The sequence below is a fragment of the Apodemus sylvaticus genome, chromosome 11, assembly GCF_947179515.1.
Source record: "Apodemus sylvaticus chromosome 11, mApoSyl1.1, whole genome shotgun sequence".
Classification (NCBI taxonomy): domain Eukaryota; kingdom Metazoa; phylum Chordata; class Mammalia; order Rodentia; family Muridae; genus Apodemus; species Apodemus sylvaticus.
In genome coordinates this window covers 56,265,394-56,292,263 of record NC_067482.1, presented here as the reverse complement: position 1 = coordinate 56,292,263, position 26,870 = coordinate 56,265,394, and the positions used below count along the sequence as shown (strand labels likewise).

The 26,870-nt window shown below is 39.1% G+C and overlaps 1 pseudogene; it reads right to left on the bottom strand.

The window, feature by feature from the left end:
- The window catches only part of LOC127696757 (cofilin-1-like), an 87,833-nt pseudogene extending 61,251 nt beyond the window's left edge, over positions 1-26,582 (bottom strand).
- Between the last annotated feature and the right edge of the window lie 288 nt (positions 26,583-26,870).

Below are 26,870 nucleotides of genomic sequence, written 5' to 3'. Positions count from 1 at the left end.
ACCCCTGCGGTTGAATTAGGGAAGGCTGAAAGAAGCTGAGGAGGAGAGTGACCCTGTAGGAAGACCAGCAGTCCCAATTAACCTGGATCCCTGAGATCTCTCAAAGACTGGACCACCAAACAGGCAGCATACAACTGATATGAGGCCCCACCACATACAGCAGAGGACTGCTGGGTTCTGGTTCAGTCAGAGAACATGCACATAACCCTGTAAAAACTGGAGGCCCCAGGGAATTTAAAGGTCTGGTTATGTGGTGGGAGGGTGGTGGGGACATCCTTGTGGAGACAGAGGGGTAGGGAGGAGAAGTATGGGATGTGGAACAGTCTGAGGGTGGATGGGGGGTTGCGGATAAAATCTGGAGTGTAAGTAAGTAAATAAGATTAAAAAATGCAGTCTATGCTTCTAAAGGAATCTTGAGAACTCTGAAATGTAGTTACTAATTTCTTTGGCATCATCTTCTTATGTGAGCAGTAAAAGAAGATAGATGTCCACCCTTGGTCATGGGTCCATGAAAATCTCAAAGTGAATAATTGGAAGTAGAATCACGGCTGCAATTCCTGCTGCTTCTGGAATGAACAAATGCTAAGGAGTGAATTTCCTTAGAAAGTCAAGGGGAGAGATTTGTCAGTTACATTTGAAAAATACATGAGTTTACTTCTGATTTCTGGTCATATATAAGGAACTTAGGAGCCCCTGTCAACCTACCATCTTAACAACAAAAAGATAAAGAAGTCGGAAAAACTCAGTAATTTGTCTTTGATGGATCATAGAAATGAGATTGCAGGCTAGACTTCTGTTCCCCAAGATAGAGAAGAAGTAGATATGGGGACTCTGACTTATTAGAGCAGAAGAACATAACCAGCAACATTAAGGAGGCAGCAGAAGAATGAACTTTAATTGATGACCTGCTAGACGATTGCAGGTGTCCATAGGCAAAAACTGTAAGTAGGTCTCATTCTGAAGCATTGTGATTTGCTGAATTTTATGTTAGAGATCTACCAGGTTCTCACAGTGCGTGCTTGAGAAATCTGCCTGAGGCTGACAACAGAGGGAAGAGAAGGGAACCTTCCTGTGAATGCAGAATCATATTTTCAAAAAAATTAATTAAGTTAATTTATTGATGTATTTATTTATTTTTACTTATTCACTTTACATTCTGCTCACTGATCCCCTCCTGGTCACCCCTTTCCAAGATCCTCCCTCCTCCCTGTTGCCCCTCTACCCTGGCACTTCAAGTCTCTGTGAGGCTTGGTGCTTCCTCTCCCATGAAGGCCAGACAGGGCAGACCAGATATTAACACATATCCCATGTACAGGCAACAGCTTTCGGGATAGCCCTTCAGTTGTTCAGGACCCACATGAAGATTAAGCTGGTGGTAAAGCCAATGTCCAACCTGTGTGTGTTGTTTGGTTGGAGGTTCTGACTCTGAGAGCCGCAAGGGTCTAGGAGAGTTGACTGTTGTTTTTTCTATGGAGTTCCTCTCTGCTTTGGACCCACTATCCTTCCTCCTATTCTTCCATAAAAATCTTTAACTCCGTCCATTGTTAGGATATGGGTGTCCGTATCTGTCTGAATTAGCTACTGGGCGGAGGCTCTCAGAGGACAACATGTTCCTGTCTGCAAACATAACAGAGTAACAATAATAGTGTTAGGGATTGGTGCTTACCCATTGTATGAGTGTCAATGTGGGCTGGCTATTGGTTGGGCATTCTCTAGTCTATCCTCCCCACCCCATGCCTGAATTACTTATAGACAGGATAAATTTTGGATTGAAAATTTTGTGGGTGGGATGGTGTCTATCGCTCCACTGGGGTTCCTGTCTGGATACAAAAAGTGGCCTGTTCAGTTTTCATATCCCCAATGTAGTGAGTCATAGCTAAGGTCATCTCCATTGATTCTTGGGTGCTTCCCTTATCCCTGGGCTCTGTCTTATCCTGGAGATGCAACCCCCTCCACCTCCTTGCAACCATCAGTTGCAGATTTCCATTCATTTAGATGGCCATCTAGCTATTTCTCCTGTCCTTTCCCATCATTGATCCTGAATCATTCGATTGCCCTTCCCATGTCCCCTCTGAGTTCCAGCCCTCCATCTGCTCTTATGACTATTTTGTTCTCACTCATAAGAGATTCATGCTTCTTTTCTTTGACCTTCCTTCTTGTTTAGGTTCTTTGGGTCTGTGAAGTGTAACATAATACTTGTATTTTATGGCCAATACCCACTTTAACTGAGTATATACCATGCATGTCCTTTGGGATTGGGTTACTTCACTCAGAATGATATTCTCAAGTTCAACCCATTTGCCTGTGAAATTCTTAATGTCTTGATTTTTAATAACCGAATAGTATTCCATTGTATAGATGTTTCACATTTTCTTTATCCAGTCTTCGGTTGAGGGCCATCTATGTTGTTTCCAGTTTCTGGCTATTATGAATGAAGCTGCTATGAATATAGTTGAGCAAGTGTCTTTGCGAGATATCAGAGCATCTTTTGAGTTTATGCCCAGGAATGCTATAGCTGTGTCTTCGTGTCTTCAGATTGAACTATTCCCTGTCTTCCACAAAAAAATGCCAAATTGATTTCCAAAGTGGTTGTACAAGTTTGTACTCTCACCAGCAAAGTAGGAGTGTTCTCCCCCTTGCTCCACATCCTACACAGCATGTGTTAACTCCTGAGTTACTGATCTTAGCCATTCTAATGAATATAAGATAGAACCTCATAGCTGTTTTAATTTGCATTTCTCTGATAACTAAGAACTTTCAACATTTCTTTAAGTGCTTCTGGGCCATTCAAGATTCCTCTGTTGAGAATTCTCTGTTTAGTACTCTCATCCATTTTAATTGTATTATTTGGGTTGCTAACTTCTTGAATTCTTTGTAAATTTTGGATATTAGTCCTCTGTCAGATGTAGGGATGTTGAAGATCCTTTCTGAGTCAGTGGACTGCTATTTTGTCCTATTGTCAGTGTCCTTTACCTTACAAATGATTTGCAGTTTCATGATGTCCCATTTGTCAATCGTTGATCTTAAAGCCTGAGTCATTGGTGTTCTGTTGAGGAACATATCTTCTGTATCAATGCTATTCCACATTTTCTGTTCTATTACATTTAGTATATTTGGTTTACATTGAAGTCTTTGATCCACTTGGACTTGAATTTTGTGCAGAATGATAGGTAGGGATTTACTATTTACATTCTTCAACATGCACTCAGTCCAGCAATATTTGTTTAAGATGCTTTCTTTTGTTCATTGTATGGTTTTGGCTTCTTTATCAAAAATAAAGTGTCTGTAGTGTGGGTTTATTTCTGGGTCCTCAATTTGATTCCATTGATCAACTGTCTATTCTTATACTAATACCATGCAGTTTTTATCACCATTGCTTTATGGTACAGCTTGAGGACAGAAATGACGATTCCTTTCAAAGTACCTTTGTTATTTAGGATTGTTTTGGCTATTCTGGGCTTTTGTTTTTCCATATGAAGTTGAAAATTTCTCTGAAGTCCTATAAAAAATTGTGTTGACATTTTGATGGGGATTGCATTGAATCTACAGATTGCTTTTGGTAAGATGGGCATTTTGACTATGGTAATCCTATCTATCCATGAGCATGGGGATCTTTCCATCTTCAGATATCTTCTTCAACTTTTTTCTTCAGGGTCTTGAAGTCTTGTTATACAGATCTTTCACTTTCTTCATTGGAGTTACATCAAGATATTTTATATTATTTGTGGCTACTGTAAAGGATGTTGTTTCCCCAATTTCTTTCTCAACCTGTTTTTCACTTGTATAAAGGATAGCTACTGATTTCTTTGAGTTAATTTTGTATCCAGCCACTTTGCTGAAAGTGTGTATCAGCTGTAGGACTTCTGTGGTAGAATTTTGGTGTCACTTATGTATACTACCATATCATCCACAAATCATACTTAAGCAGAGAACCACCAGGAGTCCTCTCATAAAGGAGCCATCTTGAAATTATTCAGATCATTCTATTTTAATTAACAAGAGTTAAGAACTTTGTGTGTCTATGTGTATTTATATTCCTTCACATATGTACGTGTATATGTGAATATGTTCTTGTCTCTGTGTGTGCATGTGATGTCCACAGGTAAATGGGTGGTGCTTTCCTCAGTGGCTCTTCACCTTGTTTTTGAGGCAGGATCTCTCACTGAACATGCAACATGATAACCTGCTAGTCTGGAGAGCTGGTAATCTTCAGGGATCCTTCTTTTTCTACCTTTACATCTCTGTCCACTGTGCTTTGCCACCACATCTGGCAAAGCTCTTTCCCATGTAGCTGAACCATCCCCAAGCTTCCAGATATGTTTTTAACAAAATCTAACCTTTTGAGGATTTATTAGACCTTGATTTGCTAGGATGAGTCAGAACTCACTTGAGCAAAAAGCATTGTGTCTGACCTAAGATAAGCAGAGACTTAGACGCTCTGATAAAGTTAGTCTAATGGCACAGTATCACTGAAAGAATGAGGCAGAGTCATGTATAGTAGAATACTACCATTCTAAGTTGCTAAGTCACCAAGTCTCTAGTATTTATAATAGCTACCTTTGTTTAAGGTGGCAAATCAGTGTTCAACAAAAAAATAAAACTAAACTAAACAACAAACACATATTGAAAATCAAAGGCACAGTTTGAAGAGGCTTAAACAGAATAACTATGTTTGTTTGAATGACCTCCATAGAAACATATGTTTGAATTTGTAGTCTGTAGAACTGTTTTATAAGGATTAGGAGGTGTGGCCTTGTTGGAATTGATGTGTCACTGTGGATGGGCTTTGAGATTTCAAATGCCCACTCCAGTTCCAGTGTTTCTCTCTACCTGCTGCTTGTGGAAGAGGTAAAGCTTTCTGCTCCTGTTTCAGCACATGGATGTCTGCTTCCTGCCATGATAACATTGGAAAATTTCAAGACTGAAAGGCACAATGAAGGGTGGGTTGCAAACCTATAATAACCCTCTGAGAGTACTGAAGAACCTTCTCCAGGTTATCCAATAATAAGAAGTGGTACACCACGGATAATAGGACAACAAGAAAGAAAAGAAACAGAGATAGAAACCGAAGCAACACTTGGCACAAGAATCTCAGACATCAAATCACAGATTAAGAAGCTTAGAAAATACCAAATGTAACTGGTTCCCCAGAAAAATGAAAGAAAAATCCTCAACAAACTCAGACATGTAATGTTTAAACCTTAGGAAAAAAAATCATAAGTATCTTGAAAGAAATAAGAGCAAAACAATATATTGCTGTAGAGTGGCAATGGTCAAAATGATGTGCTCCTTTTTCTAGAAAACCAGGCAAGCAAAGAGATAGCAGAGTAAAATGCATGAGGTTTGGAAAGAAAAAGAAATAGAGAAAAAAAACCCTCAGCAACCTAGAGGGCTGCATTGTGTGAAATTATTCCTCAAAAGTGAAATGGAAATAAAATCTTTGGCAACAAAAATTGGACGAATTTATTGCAGTGTACCTGTGCCTTACAAGAAATGTTAAAAGAATTGCTACAGAGAGAAGGAAAACAATATATCAGAAACTGAGGTCTACATAAAGGAAAGCTGTCAGAAAAAGCACACGATCCTTACCTATTTTGATTTGAATTTAGCAGAGGAGAGTTAATTCAAATTAACAATTGCAATACTATATTTGATAATGAATACTTAGGTAATGAATCTTAATGAAGATAAATGGAGTCACCCAACATTCAAAATTAAGTAGATATAATCACCACATCAATTTTATTTTTTATTTATTTTTATTAATTATTTTTATACAATCCATATTTTATTTCCTACCCTACCATCACATCAGTTTTATAAAGAAGATAAATTACATTATCATGTCAAGAAATACAGAAAAAGAATTTAACAAAAAATCCACTGTTACTCTTGAAAGTACACACACACATTCACACACACACACCCACCCACACACACACACACACACACACACACACACACGACATACATACACATATGTGGACACACACACATATGCACACAAAATAGTAAATTAGGAATGAAGAATAACTTCCTCAATTTCTTTTTAAAAAATGATCATTTAAAAATCCAGCAACTGACATCCTGCATAGTGGCAAGAAAACTCAGGATTGAGCAAGAGAGTATATTGTTCCAACAATATGCTGAAATCTCTACTGATATAATAAGAAAGAGAAAAAGTAGTAAAGATATACATGAATTGAAAAAAGAAATGAAGTGTCTTTGTAGCTGATATGTTCCTTTATGCAGGTGAGCTTTGTCACTGTCCATAGTTTTTATGTGGTCATTCTAAGAGCTATGTAGAAAGATTCCATCAGGGTTTTATTTTGCCTTTGCTTGATAATATGTAATGTGAAGTATCTATTCACATGCCTAATGTCAATGTGTACATCTCCATGAGGTATGCATCTATGCCTTTACAAATATAATTGTTTTCTTCTCTTTGCATAGTTAATATATAATAATTTATTCTTTATAAAGTTAACACACAAAGCAATCCTTCCTAACTTATAAATACAGTAAAGCTTAACACAAAAATTATAGTTCTATTTACTTTCACATTCTTCAAAGTGACATGCCACGGACACATCTAACAAATCATGTTCATTATCTTCATGCTGGTGCCTACAAAATTTTGCTAAAGTCATAGTTATGTTAAATAAATGAAGAGCAAGCTACAGATTTTATGTTTGTAGATAGGAAGATTTAATATTATTAATATATCAAATTCTCATCTTTATCTTGATTTATTGATTCAGAACAATCCCCCAAATCTTGTAGAACTCTGCCTTTTGAATATTGATTCAAATATTGACAAGGATACATACCTACATGCACATATATAAATATCTTTTCTAATATTTCTTTAGCCAGCAGTTCCACATAGTGCTGTCACTAAGAGCACAGATGCGGAGCCATGCGCTGGAGAGTGGGAAAATGACCAGTGTGAATACTCTCACACAGAAGAATGACTCTCCTTCCCCAGTAGCTGTCAACTGCTAACAGCTACTCATTAAGGAGCAAAGAAGGGGGTGAGCACCTCCCTTCTCTCATCTCAGATTTTGGGTGGCTTAGTCTAGTATGGGTAACCCAGATGCTGTGAGTTCATGAGTGCACAGCCTGCCCTGTGAATTGGACAATTTCACTACATTTCTCCCTGTCCTCTGGTGCTTTTTACTCCCTCCTCCTTTGTTTTCCCAGAACCTCGGTGTGGTGACCCAGTTTTAAAGATGTCCCATTTACAGTCTCTTATTCTTAACATTTGACCAGTTATGCATCTCTGCACTGGTTTCTGAGGGCAGAGAGTTTTTTCTGTAACCTCAGTGCACAGGCCATGCCTAACATAAGGTAAGAGTTCAGAATTGCCTACTGATAACAATCCTTGTCCTGTGGCCAGCTCATCTCCTTCCCTAGTTCTACTCTTTATTTCAATGGCAAGTTTGCTTTTGTTTAATACTCTGGATTCATTCGCTGTCTATTCATAAATGCATGTTTGCAGTACAAGTTTGCTACGCCTGTTCCTTTTTGTATTCTTCTCTCGTTCATTATATCCCAGTTACTCCTCTTTCCATTCCTTCCAGCCCCAGCCTGCACATCCCCTTTCTCCTAAATCTACTACTCCATTTCCATTCAGTAAATAGCAGGCCTCCCAGGCATATTTACTGAGCATGGCATAACCAGTTACAGCAAGGCTAGGCACCAACTCTCAGGTAAATAAGGCAACTTAGTAGGAGAAAAAGGGTCCTAAGAGCAGGCCAAAGAGTCAGAGACCACTCTCCTCACTTCCACTTTTAGGAGTCCCAGAAAAACACCAAGCAAACAGTTATACATGCATATGCAGAGGACCTAGTGCAGACCCAGGCGGGCTTCGTGATTGCTGGTTCAGTCTCAGTGAGCCTCTATGAGCACTGCTTAATTGATCCTGTGGGTCGTGTTCTTCTGGTGTTCTTCGTCTCTCTAGCTCCTACAATTCTTCTTTTCCAAGGAGTTTCTGGAGTTCCAAAGTGCAGGACCTTATGCAGATCTTTAGTTTGGGCTCTCTCTCTCTGCCTATTGTTTGGTTAGGTCTCTGCACCTGCTCCTACCAGTTGCCAGAGAAAGCTTCTCTAACGATTGGGTTAGTCACCAGTCTATGAGTATAGCAGATTATTACTAGGAATCATTTTGTTAATTTTTTTTTTAAAACCTTACGTCTCTGGACAATTTGGCCACAGTGGCTGGCTCAGCATATTCTTTATGGCCTGAACTGTGCTCAGAAACTAAGTAGAGAATTGTTTTGATTCTCAAATTCATTTCCTATGGTGCTTAGGGTTTAACATTTTCTGTTTATGCATTCATTTGTCTGATAGTGGCCTGGCTCACCATCTTCCTAAGACTTTTTGTGAGCAGTTATCAGGACCTGAACATGAGCCATCTCTTTGGCTCAATGTGAGAAAGAGCCGAGAGCCACATGCTTACAGAGCTTACACAGCTTACACATGCTTACACAGCTTACACATGCTTACACAGCTTACACATGCTTACACAGCTTACACATGCTTACACAGCTTACACATGCTTACACAGCTTACACATGCTTACACAGCTAGGCTTCCTCAGGAGGCAGTAATGTGCTGACCAGGCTTCCATTTGTCAAAGACACCTTGCTTTGGATGGGCAAACTATCAGGGACTCTCCTGCTTTTTCCTTAGGCCATGTGGTCACATGCATGCCTCAGCTTTGGGGGAGCTGTCATTACTGTCCTCCGGGCCTCTGATTCTATGGCGTTCACAAAACCCATCTCTGCCGAGGACACTTACGCTCATGCTTTGCATTGTTGTCCGTCCCCCTCAGCTGCTTAGCTCTGATTTATTTCTATAGGGCTGGTGTCATGAGATATGCAAACTGGAAGGGGAGCTTCATATGGAAGTGATGATTTTCACCCCAAACCTTTTTCTGGCTCTCTCCCCACTTAAAGACTATCAGTTTATCTGTAGGAAAGGAAATGTATGCTTTTGAGATACAACAAGCCTATGAGTGTGTCCTGGCTTTGCCATCTTGTAGCTGCGTGGTTTGAGTAAGTCCAAATTTTCAGTTTGTGGCCGAGTGTCTTCACTGTGAAATGGGGGCAGCAGCAGCTGCTTTACAGGATTTCACTTGCTATGTTTATGTAAATGTCAAACATATGACACTGACAAAGCAGTTACGTTAGATTCTGCCATGGATGTGATAGTCACAAAGTATGTCATGGCTATTGTTAGTTAAAAAGTCAATCTTAGGGGGATTTGGGGGATACTTGAGTTGGCAAAACACTCTGTGTGCCAGCTGTACAAGCAGGGGGAAGATGAATTTGATGCCCAATAGCCCCACAAAAATATAGGTATAGTGGTGTATGATTGTAACCCTAGTTCTGAAGAGATGGAGATGGCTGTCCTGGGGCTTCCTCATCAGCCAGTCTAGCTTACTTCATCATCTCTGAATCAGTGAAGGATCCTCTCTCAAAAAACTGATGCAGATGACTCCTGAGGAGACCCTAGGAGATCTGAAGTTGGCTTCTGGACAGCTTGGTTTCTGTGTATAAATGTGCATCGCCACAAACACCTGTACACACACACACACACACACACACACACACACACACACACACAAACACATGCACATGCACGTGCACACACACTTACATGCACACACACACACACATAGACCATAGACACTCATATACACACTAACATGCCTCACATGCACACACACATGCACACACAGTGGTTACCATTATTTCATGTATATAGAAAGTTAATTGCTTCTCTTATACTTACCTGTTATTTTAAAGAATGTGTCAGAAGCACAAGAGTTTGAAGCTATCATAATCAACACAAAAATAAAATAAACCAAAAAGCAACTGGTCTCCATGGCCTCCAGACTAATGCTCATGATCAGTATTGTTGCTAAAGAAAGAAGAGCAGCCTATAGGTATCTCCCCATGGCGGGTGGCCTTTGGAGGCTCTCCCGTGACATAGAACATGCAACCTATGCAGATCAAGAGGCATTTCTATTTTGAAAAGGGGAATGCTGTGCTTTTTGGCCCTCAATCTTCCCCTTCTACCATTTACCTGAGACCTTCAATTGCTTCATACAGATATGGGCACTGTATGGGCCATTTTCCTGTCCACAATGTCAGATCCCCAAAGGGTTCAGATATCTGATTAGAGGCTAATCCCTGAAAAACCCGACCTTTTAATTTATTTTTTCCTATTACTAAGGTGGATCTCTGCAGTTCAGGCAGGAACAGAACTATTTTTTGCAGCATATCAGCAACATTTATATCTCCAACACAGAAGGAAGAGAGACTCTAGTGGATAGTCTCAACCTTCCCTGTCACCAGGTCACGATGCCTCTCCTGTTAAGTCACCAGAACTCTCCATTCATATTTGCAGTGATTTCAGCTTTAAAATGACACAGTCATTTGGAAGAAACTTCATTAATCTTCCCAGAATTTTTCCCTTGTTTTACTCACCCTGAAAAATTATTAAAGGCAGTGTGATATAGTAGAGTGCTTCATATAGTAGCGTGCTTTGGTGTTGGCTCAAATCCCAGCTCTATTAATTTCTAGCTCTGCTTCTGGGGAAAAGATATTCAGTGTGCCAGAGCTCCAGTTTTCCCTTTGGACATGAAATGGTGATGCCAGGTACCTTCGGGATTGTTTAAAGATTCAAAAAGATGGTTTATGAAGGACTTCAGGAGCTGCAGGTAATTGCTTCAGGATTTTCCTCCAAGCTTCTGTAAAACTCTACCTTTTAGCAGAAGAGGCAGCACAGGATAGAATGGTGGCCGTGATATGTTCAGCACCAGGCAGACACCATGTTAGTTAGCTAGCTGTTGTAACAAAGTACCAAAGCCAAGAGGGATAACAAATAACAAATTTTCTCATAGTTCTAGAGCTAGAAGCCCAAAACCAAGATGCCAGCAAATGATGCCTGCTTGTAAGCTGCTTGTAGGTGTGTTTCTCTGATCGCTTGGACATTTCTTTCTGTGTGTCTTCACATAGCCTTGTCAATGTGCATCTCTATCTCTGCGTCCAAATTTCTTCTTATTGTAAGGACACCTGTCACATCAGATCATGACTCACCTGAATGATCACATCAGCATGATCACCTCCAAAGAGTTTATTTTCATATAAGGCAATATTTATAGGCACTCAAGTAGGCTTTGGTATGCCTTTAGAAGAACCATGAAACCCACAATGGGCACCAACACAGGATTGTACTGTATTTCCTCCATTCTCTTTTAAGGGTAATATGGTTTTCCTTTCTTTGTGTCTGCTCTTTTGTTCATGGTTATTGGTCTTATTTTCTTCTTCTGAGAGATGAAGGAACTTACCTTAATTAGATTGCCCTAATATTTCCCTGTCTGTCTGTCTGTCTGTCTGTCTGTCTGTCTGCCTATCTACCTACCACCGTATTTGCTTCTAAATATTGAAGTTTCCATTTTCTTTACAAGCACCAGACACATGTGAGATCTATTTGGAAACTAATATATTTTAGATTCTTAACTTACTGGAGAATGAAAAGACACTGAAAACTGTGTAAATGCATTCTATTGAAAAACACATGCAGGTTCCTTTATTTTGTTTGCAATATTAGCTTTCTAGTAAAAGAAACAGCTTTATCAGGGGAAGCAATGCCATTTGTGAGCAAATCATTTAGGGACATTCCCTGGGCCAGCAAGAACAATGGTATATGCACAGCAAATCATTTCAATTTACCAACTGTTCAGAAATTATCTGACCAAGCAGAAAGCATTAATCCGAATCATGGTACAAATGGACACTGAATTAGGGTCGTGAACCTTGGAGAAGATGAGGAGGAATCATCTTCCCTCTGATTTGGAATGGCCCCTTTTATCATTGTTCGGTGTTTTTTGTTCTTTTATTTGTAACTAATGGCACACACAGTTCAGGTCTGTTGGTCTTAATCTACAAACTAAGCCATTATCAGGCCCAGTCTGCATGATGGCATACCAATTAAAATTAGGAGATTAAAGAGTAATGTTCCTTGCCTGAGACCAGTTTGCATACCAATGACAATTTCCCCAGCTATTGAATGAAGGGATGCTTAAATGGCAGTGAACTTGATATCATTAAATTTCAGGGACATTAAATGGGGAGGATCAGAAAGGGGGCAACAGCTCAATCAGCTAGGGGGCTGGGAATTAAATGAGACACGAGGTTTTTTTTTTTTAAATTAACTTGTTTTATTATTTATTCATTCATTTTAGTTTGTCAAAGACAGTAGAGTTCCATCTAAATTAAAAGTGAGTCTGAGGCTGGGTTATAGCTCTGTCAGTGTTGTACAAAGGGCTTACTGTATAATCATGAGGATCTGAGTCTGACACCTGGATCTCTTGTAATATAAACCCGAGTGTGATTTTGCTTGTAGTCCTAGTATTGAGGATGCATGGACAGATGAATTCCTCAGGATCCCAGGTAGAGAAATTATCCGAATCTTCCATGGCAAAGAATAACTCCCCCCCACCCCCCCACCCCCACCCCAACAGTATTAACTTGAGGAAAATGGTAGCTGGATTCCATATTTTTCCTCTTGTTTTTCTTTCTGGGAATCAAGAAAAGTATAAATAAGCCTGTATTATTGTGAAGTGTGGAGCAGTGGCTAAATAAATGGTATAGGTTCAATGTGCAGTCTAGAAATTTATAAAATACCTGAAGTAAGAAAAAAGTGTTCCTGAATTTAGAATAAAATGAGAGGTTATAAACTGCATCCAGACATACTAGGCCCCCTCATGTGCTATGTCTTTATACTCAGTGATGTCTATGCCAATACAATTCAGCATCCAAAGACTATTAAATAAGAACTTAGTTTGAGGTTTTTTTGAAAATCACTTAAAATAATAAATGTTACTAGCTAGCTATATATATATATATATATATATATATATATATATATATATATATATATATATATATATATATACTGCACAGAGTCCTGTTTTGTTTCACTTGAATTTTTTTTTTTAGACTTTTCCAGTCTCTTTTTCAACTTCAACTTCTAGAAGTCTTCATGACACTGGGTGATTCCAGATGTTTTATTTCATGGTTTGTTTATTTGTTTGTTCCCTTTCTGGTGGAAGAGAAATTTCCTAGTTTCCTACCATTGTGGCAGGACTTTACCATAGACTTTGATTTAAAGAAAAAGAACATAGCTAGTACTGTAAAATGGATTATTGGAGTGGATAAGGGGATGCAAAAGAATGCTAGCCACATTTACACACTGATATTTCTTGCCTATTATCTTTTGATGATTGGAAAATATTGAGGGCCTGGAAGGATGTCAATGATTCCTTCTGCCCCGCTTGTTCTTGAATCACAGTGTTGATGACAGGCTTGTGCCCAGTATCATGACTAGGCCTCTTGCTTATGTTCCAGAATTTGGTTGGACCTACGGAGTCACATCCACTCGCTGCAGTGGAAGTTTACATGTTGTCATACCCTACCTCCCAATCACCTGTTGTTTCAGATGTAGCCAATCATATGGGAGAATAGACTAAGTTACACAGTAGGAGTGTGGACCATGATCAGTGGTTACTTTTTTTTTTTAATTGTGGTTCATGGAACAGGAATAAGAACAGAAATTTAGGGAGAGAAACAGTGAAAACAGAAAATTTAACTGTGATAGAAACAGACCTTTCAAGAACTGAAAGTCATGCCTTATATTTCTAATTTCCAGAGAGTCCCAACTATATTTAATTTTTATGGATCCCTCCAAGTATGCTTGTTGTTTGTTTCCTTGAGCTAGCATCACTGAATATCTGTTCTCACAATAGAGACTTGACAAGATAACCTACAACTTTGTGTATCATTTATTTAAATATTAGCCGTGTATGGAGAACCACTTCTCACATGGGCTACTACTTTTATATGAATGTCTAACTTTTCTTTGTCTATCCCGCTGTTGAAGGCATGCGTATACAATATACATATACATATGTTATTTAACTGTTTCTTGAAGGTAAGACTATTTGAGCATTTGCCTTTTTATTCTTTTACTGTAGAATATTGCTTTGGGACCAGATTGTGGAAGTTATTTGCATAGAAGGTGTTTTGTTGTCTTTTCACAGTGATGTATTGTATTCTGTAAGATATACCTGCTTGAAGTGTCTAAACTGGCTTTATACATAAACATGATTAAGATTCATAATAGCTATGAAAATAAAATTTCAACAGGATTTAATTGTAGCGTGAATAGGTATAAATGTTAGTGGGTGGAACAAATGAACACATCCTTTTAAGATAAATGCTTGTATGAGCATCGAACAAGTGTGAATAAAAGCCACTTGATGGGGGTACTTTCCACTGACTCATTGCTTGGTTTTTTAACTACATGCTAAAAAAGAGTTTTACCCTGTGTCACTGGGAATAGCTTCTGGTATGTCTGCTTGGCAGAGACACAATGTGTTTGGAAGTGCAGATCCCTGAGCCCTGTGTGGAGTGTGCTGCATTTTGAAAAAGTCAAACCTGCTTTGTTTTCATGGCAGATAATATAAACAGGCCAATCTGTGGTGTCAATTGCAAAGATGAGTCTTTAGGGAAAAAGACTTTCCGAAACTCTGGAAAATGAAATGTAGATAGAATATGCAATTTCTGGTTGAATATACAGTCTTTTCCAGCCATGGTTGTAGTTGGATTTGGTTCAACAACCCAGAGAACTCAGTTTTTACAAACAGTTCTTTCTGTGACTATGCTGTGGGTATTTTAGTTCTTTGAACTAGCAATTAAAGTAAGAAAGAAGATATTAGTTGTTGATTTTTGATATTAGTCTATTTTTTGAAACATTTAGACTCTCATTGGCAGCTGAATTTCCAGGGCATGGAAGAGCTCCTGTCAAATAGTCTGCATCTGTAACCAGCATGTGTGACTTCTGGCTTCCTCTCAGATTTATATCTGATCTTGGAGTAGATTACAAATGTGTCTGAGCCACTTTTTAATCATTTTACTACTTGCATTTTTGTTTTTGAATAGAATTGTCTGATTAAAACTTGTCTTCAAATTTATGGCGGCCAACTCTACAAAGATCACAATGTTTCAATAGTTTATTCTTCCATTTGGCCATGCATTTGGCAGACAACACAATCTCGGTGTTTTGAAGATGATTTAATGATCAAACTGTTTACAAAAGTGTGGCTGGGTTAGGGAATTGAGGCTCTTTGGTACTTATAAGGGAAAGCTGTTGACTGCTGGCTGGAGTTCCCATATCATTTTTGAGCACTGGAACTGAACACCGACATATTGTTAAGCCTGGTGCTCAAGAAGAACTGAAGGTCAGAGAGATTTGAAATCTAAATTTAGGAGAGTCCAAACCAATCATCCTGTTTGAAGGGAACTGGAAGAGGGTTGACTGTGAAGGCTTAGAACTCAGGCATATTATTTCAATTACAAGATGGGGTGAGTTCTGCAGATGTTTTATTAGTCTTCGTAGAGCAGACATGATGAGTATGATAAAACATCAGCAGCCTGCTCCACATGTGTGGAAAAACTGGAGACCAAAACCAACCTTCCTAGAAATGATTCAGTAGAGTCATTTGTCTGAAAGCTCACCCTGTGGCATCCTTACTCCATCTATCCCTGTCATTGCTTGTTCCAGATTAACTTTGACAGCCTGCCTCATTCTTCAGATTTACCTTACCGGCCATGTAGCAAGAATATAGATACAATTCCTCCTTTGGTGTTTTCAAAGTCTGGCTTTCTTACTGAAGGATGTGCATATTGGGAAGTAGAGAGAGGTGACAGTATATAATTGTACTTGTTGGGAAAGGCAAGTCTTGATCTCAGAACTCTATTCCTTCTCCTTCCCTCCCTCCATCCCTTGTCTCCCTACCCCCCATGTGTCCGTGTATGTGTATTCCGTACTGCCACCCCAGCCTAATATTGGCAAGTACATTTCCTTTATCTTTTGTTCCTCTTTTTTTATTACATATATTCTTTATTTACATTTCAAATGATTTCCCCTTTCCTGGTTCCTCCCCACCCCCCTAAAGTCCCATAAGCTGTCTCCCTCCTTTATCTTTTAACTACACTTTAAGTGTAGTTTTGGCTTGCAGTATGACCACAAAAGGAGTGGACTATCATGTGAGATGTTTGTCAGGACCAGGCAGCCAGGGTATTTTTAGGAAAGTCTTATTCCCATTCCTCTGGCATGATTTCCAAAGTCTGGCTTTCGTACTGAAGGATGTGCGTATTGGGAAGTAGAGAGATGTGACAGTATATAATCCTACTTGTTGGGACAGGCAACTCTTGATCTCAGAACTCTACTGAAAAGTCAAGGGTCTCAATGCCACTGCAAGTGTTGGAAAATGCTTTTACTTGGTCTTGTAGAAAAGATTGAACAAGGGAACTCAGGAATCTGGGACAAATGGGAAGAAGAGTTCTCCGTGAGAGGGCAATCATGTGCATGGCTTTCATTTGTCTGACAAGTCATATGGATAAGCATAGTTTGGTGGTTATTGGTTGGAACAGAACATAACAACTGGGCTTAATATACTATATAGCTGTGCTGCTGACTTAGAACCAAAAAATTAAGAAGTGCCATATTTCTGAAAGCCTGTAGTATTTGGAGACCATATGTAGACAATGGGATGGAACAAGAGAAAAGATTATTTTTTAATGCTAATTTTAAAAAGTCCATGCCCTTACCTGGAAATAGTTAGAATAGTTAGAATTTATTGGAAAACAGATATGATAATGTTGGCTTTTGATAAGTTGTCACAAATCCCTGGAAGAACCTTCTAGTAAATACCTTTCTAGAGAGATGTATAAGTGAAGATTTAAGGCACAGACACAATGAAAAATATAGATACATGTGGAGACATACCTACAGAGTGAGAGAGAGTGATCTAGAACTGAGTTTGGGGGAAGCCTTTTGGACAATGCCAAACCACACCATGTGTATTAGTTCAGGCTTATAATAGAGTTGGGGGAGGGGAAGATAGGCTCAAATCCCACAAATTAAGATTTTAAAAGAAATTGCCTAGCTCTTGTTTCTGTTTTCATCCTTTTCTGTTAACTATTGGATCCTCACTACCCATCTGGGGTGAAACAGTTACCATTTCACTTATGAAAAATCAACAAAACAATGACCTTCTTAAACATTTCACCCTAATGTAAATAGCCATTGCATAGAAACGTGATAAGTATTCCATTTTTGTTCATAGATCTAGCTATATACAAAGGATGTCGAGGGAGTCACATTTGTCATGGAAAGCTGATGAAAGACTCTCTTTATACGCCCAATATTACTTAGTCTTTTAAAAGGCAAATCCTGAAGTTATTGTTTAATTGAAATCCATGGAAGAGCTATGATAATGACAAGCTGGTGAGATGTATTGCCTGGCCTCTGTTGCTCATTTTCTTGCATGACTTTAACCTGTTTTGAAGGCAGATTAACAACAATTAACAACCCCAAAGGAAAAGTTAAATAATTAATAGTGAATTAACAGATGGCACCACGGCTACAGGGTGCGGCAAGAAGCGGAAGGGACAAGTGCTCTGAGAAGAGAGAATTCTGGCACATTTTCTTTCCCTTGGTACATTGCATAACTAAAAGACTCTGAGGATGTGCTTTGAAGAAATCCTCTTAGTTTAAAAACCTCTGATAGGAGTGTATAAGTGGGCTTCTTTACCCATGGTCTCTGAGCTGTATTTCTGGGTTTCTCTATAGAAAAATATCAGTGAGGATTTAATATAAGAAAGAAGATTAGGATGAAATATTTTTTGACACAAGTTGTTTTAAAGGAACACAGAGAAACTGGGCCGTAGACTTTGGAAGCCCAAACTCTTATCACTCTCACCAACCAGAGAAGTTTCACAAGATACCTAAAGAAAGAATAAAATTACTATTTTTTTCTTGACTGTCATTGTTTTGTAGTGAAAAAAATATTGTGTTTGAATTGCCATGAGAGCTGCTATCTGGAAAACATTTCCAGAAGGTATGCAAATGTGTGTGTGTTGTGTATGTGTATGTCTGCATATGTACAGTTATATTTGCATGTGTGTTTTTGTGTATACATGTATCTATATAAGTGTATGTGGTATGTATGCATATACATGTGCATATATATATGTATATATATATTTATAAAACTATCAAGGAGATATTTGGTTAATTTGTTTACTAGTAAAGTCAATTTGACATCTTTTGAACTATGAATTCCTTACATACACAGGAAGAAGCTCAGGTGAAAACATAGAATTCAGACAGAAACAGAGAATATTGCTGCCTTTCATGTAGCAGACAATTTATTAAATTCTGAGTATGGTTTGAACACTAGCCCTTAGAGTCCCAAACTCACACAATGGTTCTGATTTGTTAATCATAAAAGCAAAAGATTTGAAAAATTTTTTCCAGTAGTTCTTTAGAATGTCCTTAGAAATTTCTTCTAGTAATGTATTAAGGAAGTGAATTTATCTATAATTTGGCCTTTAGATTAAAGCAGTTTAGATTCCTAACTTCTTTTGTCATGGTAGCTCTAGAAGCACCTAGGAACTCAGTAGAGGAACCCTTCTGCTTCCTATGAATGCGACTGGTTTAGAAAGTCAAGGGTATACTACTAAATGGGGAAGTCTTAGCAAATGTGATTTTTACAAGGCCTCTGGATGTTTTTAGCAAGGAGATTTCTAGATCAAGGTAGGAAAGGCCGAGAGAGCAACTGAGACTTTGGAGATCAAGTATTTTATTTATTTATTTATTTACTTATTTATTTATTTACTTATTTATTTATTTATTTATTTATTTATTTATTTATTTATGGTATCTGAAGAATGCAGTTTGGTGTCTAGTATAGAGGAGCAAAGAAAAGCAATGAGGAAGGCCATGTACACCTTTGCCTCTTTATTATACATAGCCTAGAATGTCAGCTCTAAAGTCAATGCTGCAACTCTGTGGATCATAAGAATGAGCCTATGTTTGGAGGTTAGACCAGAATCAGATCCAGTGCCACATTTTGTTTATGGTACAGAGTTGGGATTAAGTGTGAAAATGTCATTCATGTATTATTATGTATGCTGGACACGAATAGGATCAGCTACTATGCTGTAACCCTAGCTGAAGAAAGACACAGAATTCTAGCAATTTCAAACCTTATTGCAAGTGACAACAGTATCATTAGAGATCCAGAAGACAAATAAAAACAAGGAACCAGTGGTAATGAATTTCTGTTACTGTCTAAATTTAGACTCATACATAAATGCTGCATGCACCATGACAGGATCGTGAGAGTCTGGCTAGATGCTGTTTGGAGATGGCACTGCACAATCCTGCAGGTTAGTGAAACAACACAGTTCAAGAATTCAGCATGATGATGCTTACTGAGGGAGTCCACACAGCGATAATTTGCTAATGTGTCTTACTGAAGGTCTTGGTTTGAGCAGTAGAGACAGAGTGCAAAGCAACTGAATAAAGCAAACTCTGTTCAAAAGAACAAGAAAAACTAGGTGAGTAGAGGATTATGGGTCATCACTAGAGAGAGTGTGATGCTATTGCAAGAGTCATGAGTGCATTGAACAAGATTGACCCTTCATGTTTAAACTGTCAAGTGGATGAATGGGATAGAGCTAGGTACTGCAAAGCTTGTCTTACAAGATGCCTGCCTTGAGAAATGTACTCAACTCCATTGTATAGATGTGAATTGAACCTGTTAGAATATGAGAGGTTAAGGAGGATAAGCAATTGACTGTGTCTTTTTCATTCAGAGAAACAAATACTGATCATAATACGCAGGGAACCTGTCTTTATGGTGATTATTATATTTAGATAAAGATAATAAGAATGTTAATCTATACATTCTTACAAGTAATTACACAGAACACAATGAAGAAATGGCCATGTGTCTACAATGGAGATTGTTTAAGGGAGAGGTTTGGAATGTCTACTGATTTAAGGAGCCACTGAAAAGCATTTTGAATATAGGAGAGAGCAGAGAAGGAACCAAGAGGTGGGAGACTCAGTGTTCAAAGCTTACACGGAGCATAGATGGCATGAGGGATAGTGACACTGATACAACTGGAGATTTCAGTAGTAGGACTTGATGATGGCCCCTAACGATATGCTTTGTGGTCACAGTACATCTGTAGTTAGGAAGGGGGGGGAGAGAAAGAGAGAAAGAGAGAGAGAGAGAGAGAGAGAGAGAGAGAGAGAGAGAGAGAGAGAGAGAGAGAGAGAGAGAGAGGAGAGAGAGAGGTGTTGGTGTTTATTTTTATGTTTTCATGTTGATTCAGTACTTGACCATTGCCTACATAATAGTACCATCTATTCATCTATTTTAGGGTGGCTCTTCCTACTTTAATTACCTAATCAAAAACCTCCCACACAGCCATGTCTAGAGAGTTTTCTTCTAGATCCTATCACACTGGCAATATTAGCTATCTTGAGGCTCCAGTGAGACCTCCTGACTTGAAGAATTTGGGGCTTGCTGTATTAAGGTTGCGCAAAGCAGAGTAGCCTGAAGTGTAGTCATGGCCCTGTAAAGACAACATATAAGGGGCTTACCAGGGGCACAGAGGGTTTTTGTTTTTGTTGTTGTTTTGTTTTTTTGTTTTCAACAGGGTTTTGGCTTTTGCTGTGTTTCCCTGGCTGACCTGAAGCCCATGATGCAGATTTGGCTGGCCTTGAATTTATGATGATCCTCCTAACTCTGCCTCTGGAGTGTTGAGATTTTCAGGAATGATTCACCATATCAAGTAAAAATAGTCTCAACACATTAACTGTCCCACTAAAGGCACTATGTGATCTCCAATCACTATATCATGTTGCTATATTTATAGTATTAGGAACACATCTACATTTTTATAATTTTACATTTTCCTAGTTTCACATATTCCTAAAATAATCAAGTATGACTGAAAAACAAAAAAGGGCTTTGTGTAGCTACACACGATCCTTTTTTTGTTTCAGGTTTATGTATATATACATATATTTATGAATGTATACAACATCCCCCAATCTCCATTTTGTACTCTGAAATTGTACTGACCACTATTCTAGCCTCTGCTTCCATAAGTTTATAATATTTTAGATTTTGTGTATAAGTGAGATTATCTAGTATTTGTCTTTCTGCGCCTGACCAGAAAGCCTCTTTCAATGCTATATAAATGTCTCCGTATATTTTCCTTCAAAAAATAAAATTGATAATGGACACTATTCTTGAATTCTTTCTGACTCTAGGATAAGCAAAATCTGTTCCATGGGGCCAGACTTACTCTGGGAATATTTTTTCAAGTGTCTCTTAACATACACACACACACACACACACACACACACACACACACACACACACACATACACACACACACACACATACACACATACACACACACATACACACACACATACACACAGACACATACACACATACACACACACACATACACACATACACACACATACACACACACAGACACACATACACATACACACATACACACACACACACATACACACACACACACACACACACACCTGGAACAGTTACTAATTGTCAGGCAGCATCTAAGAGAGGTGTCCCTGAAAGTTCACACTTTAAAGTACCTTTGAGATTCGGGGTCTCATTTTGGACTTTTGAGCAATCTTCATGGTCAGGTCCATCCTTTCAGAGAAAGAGGTCAGCTGGGTGCACCAGGATGGAACTGATGGGTTTTAGTGCCAATGGCTGCAGAATGGTCCAGTAACTGTTGGAAGCCAGAAGGATGGAAACAGCTGTACCCAAGCTGTTTCTAATTACATCCATCCAATAAAGGCTTGGTTATTTACCATTGGAGTAGGACTCATAATGCTGTAACATTTTTCATTCTCCCAAATAATTTTGCGAGACTTTTTCTTCCTCTCAGTTTAAAGTAGCAGGTGTTGAGAAAGCACATTTGAAGAAGGACCTATATCTTCCCTGATGTGATACACATTCACCTCGTAATTTCAAGCACTCTTGTAAGAGAGTTGTCGGCTTCTTGAAAAGGGGAACATCATTCCCTAGAGCCCTGCTAAATCTGTGTTGTTGCCCTAGGAAGATGAACCAGCCAAACCCTCATTTGTCTGATGGCAGCCATCCCAGGTTAACTACATTTCTGAGTTAGTCCAGGTGACTGCCACTGGATTCAGGTTTCTGCAGTTGCTCTGAGGATACTGTACTAGCCCATTAGCGCTCAGATTGACATTAACAGGTCAATAAAGACCTCATAAAGTCCTTTACATGCTCTGTCAACTAGCACATAGCAAGACACTGGTAGCTGTTAAAGGGGCTGGCTGAGTGGAGTTCATTGTCAGAACCTTGTCAGTTTTATGTCCCTAAACAGAAGTGTTACTGTGACACATGGGGAATGTGCTCTTTATAAAGCCCCACTGAGTTAAAATTGCTGCTTGTAATTTCAGCAACGAGAGTCGGGAGCTTTTATATGACATAGTGCTTAGTATGACTTTTTTTGGAACCAGACAGACAAGTTGAATTCCATCATTTGTTTCTTACATGAAATGAGCGCATGTTCCTTAAGCTTACTGATGCTTGCTTTCTGTCATATATCTAGTGGGGCTAATAAAAAAAGAGTATGAACAAATACAAGTGAAAAATAAAAGTAAAATAATATGAATAAAATGAAATAAATGCAAGGGAATGCATTTAAGCTTGCTTATTATATATGTATTTACTTATTTACCATAGACCACATATATGAATACGAAGTTCCTAGAATGTTTTCTTTTTTTATTGTTTTTTTATTTGATATATTTTTTATTTACATTTCAAATGATTTCCCCTTTTCTGGCCCCCCACTCCCTGAAAGTCACATAAGCCCCCTTCCTTCCCCCTGTTCTCCCACCCACCTCATCCCACTTCCCTGTTCTGGTTTTGCCTTATACTGCTACACTGAGTCTTTCCAGAACCAGGGGCCACTCCTCTGTTCTTCTTGTACCTCACTTGATGTGTGGATTATGTTTTGGGTATTTTAGTTTTCCAGGCTAATATCCACTTATTAGTGAGTGCATACCATGATTGATCTTTTGAGACTGGGTTACCTCACTTAGCATGATCTCCAGCTCCATCCATTTGCCTAAGAATTTCATGAATTCATTGATTCTAATGGCTGAATAGTACTCCATTGTGTATACATACCACATTTTTTGCATCCATTCTTCTGTTGAGGGATACCTGGGTTCTTTCCAGCTTCTGGCTATTATAAATAGGGCTGCTATGAACATAGTGGAGCATATATCCTTATTACATGCTGGGGAATCCTCTGGGTATATGCCCAGGAGTGGTATAGCAGGATCTTTCAGAAGTTATGTGACCAGTTTTCTGAGGAACCGTCAGACTGATTTCCAGAGTGGTTGTACCAGTTTGCAACCCCACCAGCAGTGGAGGAGTGTTTCTCTTTCTCCACATCTTCGCCAACACCTGCTGTCTCCTGAGTTTTTAATCTTAGCCATTCTGACTGGTGTAAGGTGAAATCTCAGGGTTGTTTTGATTTGCCTTTCCCTGATGACTAATGAAGTTGAGCATTTTTTAAAAGATGTTTCTCCGCCATCTGAAGTTCTTCAGGTGAAAATTCTTTGTTTAACTCTGTACCCCATATTTTAATAGGTTGCTTTCCTGGGGTCTAACTTCTTGAGTTCTTTGTATATATTGGATATTAGCCCTCTATCTGGTGTAGGGTTGGTGAAGATCTTTTCCCAATTTGTTGGTTGCCGATTAGTCCTTTTGATGGTGTCCTTTGCTTTACAGAAACTTTGTAATTTTATGAGGTCCCATTTGTCAATTCTTGATCTTAGAGCATATGCTATTGGTGTTCTGTTCAGGAACTTTCCCCCTGTCCTCAACAGAAGAATGGATGCAAAAAATGTGGTATATATACACAATGGAGTACTATTTAGCCATTAGAAAAAACAATGAATTCTTGAAATTCTTAGGCAAATGGATGCAGCTGGAGAACATCATACTAAGTGAGGTACCCAGTCTCTGAAGATCAGTCATGGTATGCACTCACTAATAAGTGGATATTAACCTGGAAAACTGGAATACCCAAAACATAATCCACACATCAAATGAGGTACAAGAAGAATGGAGGAGTGGCCCCTGGTTCTGGAAAGACTCAGTGTAGCAGTATAAGGCAAAACCAGAACAGGGAAGTGGGAAGGGGTGGGTGGGAGAACAGGGGGAGGGAAGGGGGCTTATGTGACTTTCGGGGAGTGAGGTGTTGGCTAGGATGTGGAGAAAGAGAAACACTCCTCCACTGCTGGTGGGGTTGCAAATTGATACAACCACTCTATAAATCAGTCTGGCGGTTCCTCAGAAAACTGGGCATGTCACTTCCAAAAGATCCTGCTATACCACTCCTGGACATATACCCAGAGGATTCCCCAGCATGTAATAAGTATATATGCTCCACTATGTTCATAGCAGCCCTTTTTATAATACCCCTTTTCATTTCTAATTTTGTTAATTTGGATACTTTCTCTGTTCCCTTTGGTAAGTCTGGCTAAGGGTTTATCTATCTTGTTGATTTTCTCAAAGAACCAGCTCCACATGTTTGGTAAGAGTCACCCCAAGATACTTTATACTGTTTGTGGCTATTGTGAAGGGGGTCATTTCCCTAATTTCTTTCTCAGCCTGCTTATCCTTTGAGTATAGGAAGGCCACTGATTTGCTTGTGTTGATTTTATAACCTGCCACTTTGCTGAAGTTGTTTATCAGCTGTAGGAGTTCTCTAGTGGAGTTTTTTGGGTCACTTAGGTAGACTATCATGTCATCTGCAAATAATGATAGTTTGACTTCTTCCTTTCCAATTTGTATCCCTTTGACATCCTTATGCTGTCGAATTGCCCGAGCTAGTACCTCAAGTACAATATTGAAAAGATAGGGAGAAAGGGGGCAGCCCTGTCTAGTCCCTGATTTTAGTGGGATTGCTTCAAGTTTCTCTCCATTTAGTTTGATGCTGGCTACCGGTTTGCTGTATATTGCTTTTACTATGTTTAGGTATGGGCCTTGAATTCCTGTTCTTTCCAAGACTTTAAGCATGAAAGGATGCTGAGTTTTGTCAAATGCTTTTTCAGCATCCAACCTGCATTCGTTGATTCTTTGTATGGTTCTCTTTGTATTTCTAATAAGAATGCTGTATAATTGTTGGCTTCTTCTAGCCTGCTTACTGGTAGGGAAACGGCTTATGCTTCTCTGAACATTCTATAAATTAATTGTGAGAGTGTGATTGTATGTTGTATAATGCGCTGTATAGTCAACAGTACATTTCATAGCTTCTTGGAAAATTCCTGTAGGAGGCGTCCTTGAGGATTGTATTTTGGAAAATCCTAGTGGACAAGTTCATGACTTTTCTTTTGGAGGCCAACTCTCTCGCTCTGGGCTTGTGCTTTCTCAACTCCCTCAGTATTTTTCTCTTGAGAACCTGACATGTCAATCAACATATACTGGCCTCATATGTTCTACCTTTCCTCAGGAAGAGTACCATGAAGTTTAATTTAAAAAGAAAGTTAGAAGGTGTGGATTTTTCTGTCCCGTCTCCACTGTGTGATTACTTTCAAACACATACGATAGAACTATAGAACTATTTCTAAACAGGTCCACATCCTCTATTTTCCTATTAACCTTTCCACTCTTTATGGTGTGTAGTGGGCTAGAAGGATAGTTAAAGCATTTAAGTACACTTACCAAAGTAGGTTTTGAAAAAAACATAAGCCCATAACCATCCCTCCACTGGGAGTCCTACAGTCCACTGGCTACAGGAGTGGCCACTTCACTCTCCAAATCCACTGCTAGTAGGAGTCTCAGCTAGGGTCACCTCCATAAATTCCCAGGAGCCTCCCCTGTCCCAGGTCTCCAGCTAGTCCCAGATATGCCTGCCAGCAATTTCTCTTCTGTCTTCCAGCCCTCTCCAACCCCCCTTCTCTCCATCCCTGTTCCCCACCCAAGTTCACTTCCTCGTCCGTTCTCTCACCAAGTTTCCTCCATCTATCCACCTCCAAGGTCTATCTTATTTCCCCTCCTGAATGAGATTCATGTATCCTCCCTTGGGACCTCCTTATTTCTTTGTTTCTTTGGGTCTGTGGATTGTAACATGGTTATCCTATATTTTATGGCTAATGTCCACTTATCAGTGAGTACATACCATACATGTTGTCTAGGTCTGGCTTACCTCACTCAGGATATTTTTTATTTCCTTCCATTTGCCTGCAGATTTTGTGATGCCTTTGTTTTTAGTAGCTGAACAGTATTCAATTGTGCAAATGTACCACATTTCCCTTATCCATTCTTCAGTTGAGGGACATCTATATTGCTTCCCATTTCTGGATATTATGAATAAAGCAGATATGAACATAGTTGAGCAGGTGTCCCTGTGGCAGAGTGGGTCATCTTTTGACTACATGCCCAGGAGTGGTATTGCTGTGTCTTGGGGTAGAACTATTCCTAATTATCTGAGGAACTGCCAACTTGATTTCCAAAGTAGTTGCACAAGTTTGACTCACATCAGCAATGGAGGAGTGTTCCCCTTGCTCCACTTCCTCACCAGTACGGCTGTCACTTGACTTTTTGGTCTTAGCCATTCTGACTGGTGTAAGATAGAATTTCAGGGTCATTTTCATTTGCATTTCCCTAATGAGTAAGGACGTTGAACATTCTTTCAGTACTTCTTGGCTTCTCAAGATGCTTCTGTTGAGAATTCTCTGTTTAGCTCTGTATTCCATTTTTTAATTGGGTTATTGGTTTGTTGGTGCCTAATTTCTTGAGTTCTTGATTTATTTTTGGGTATTAGTTCTCAGTTGGATAGAGCTGGTGACAATTTTTTCCCATCCTATAGCCTGCTGTTTTGCCCTATTGATGGTGTCCTTAGC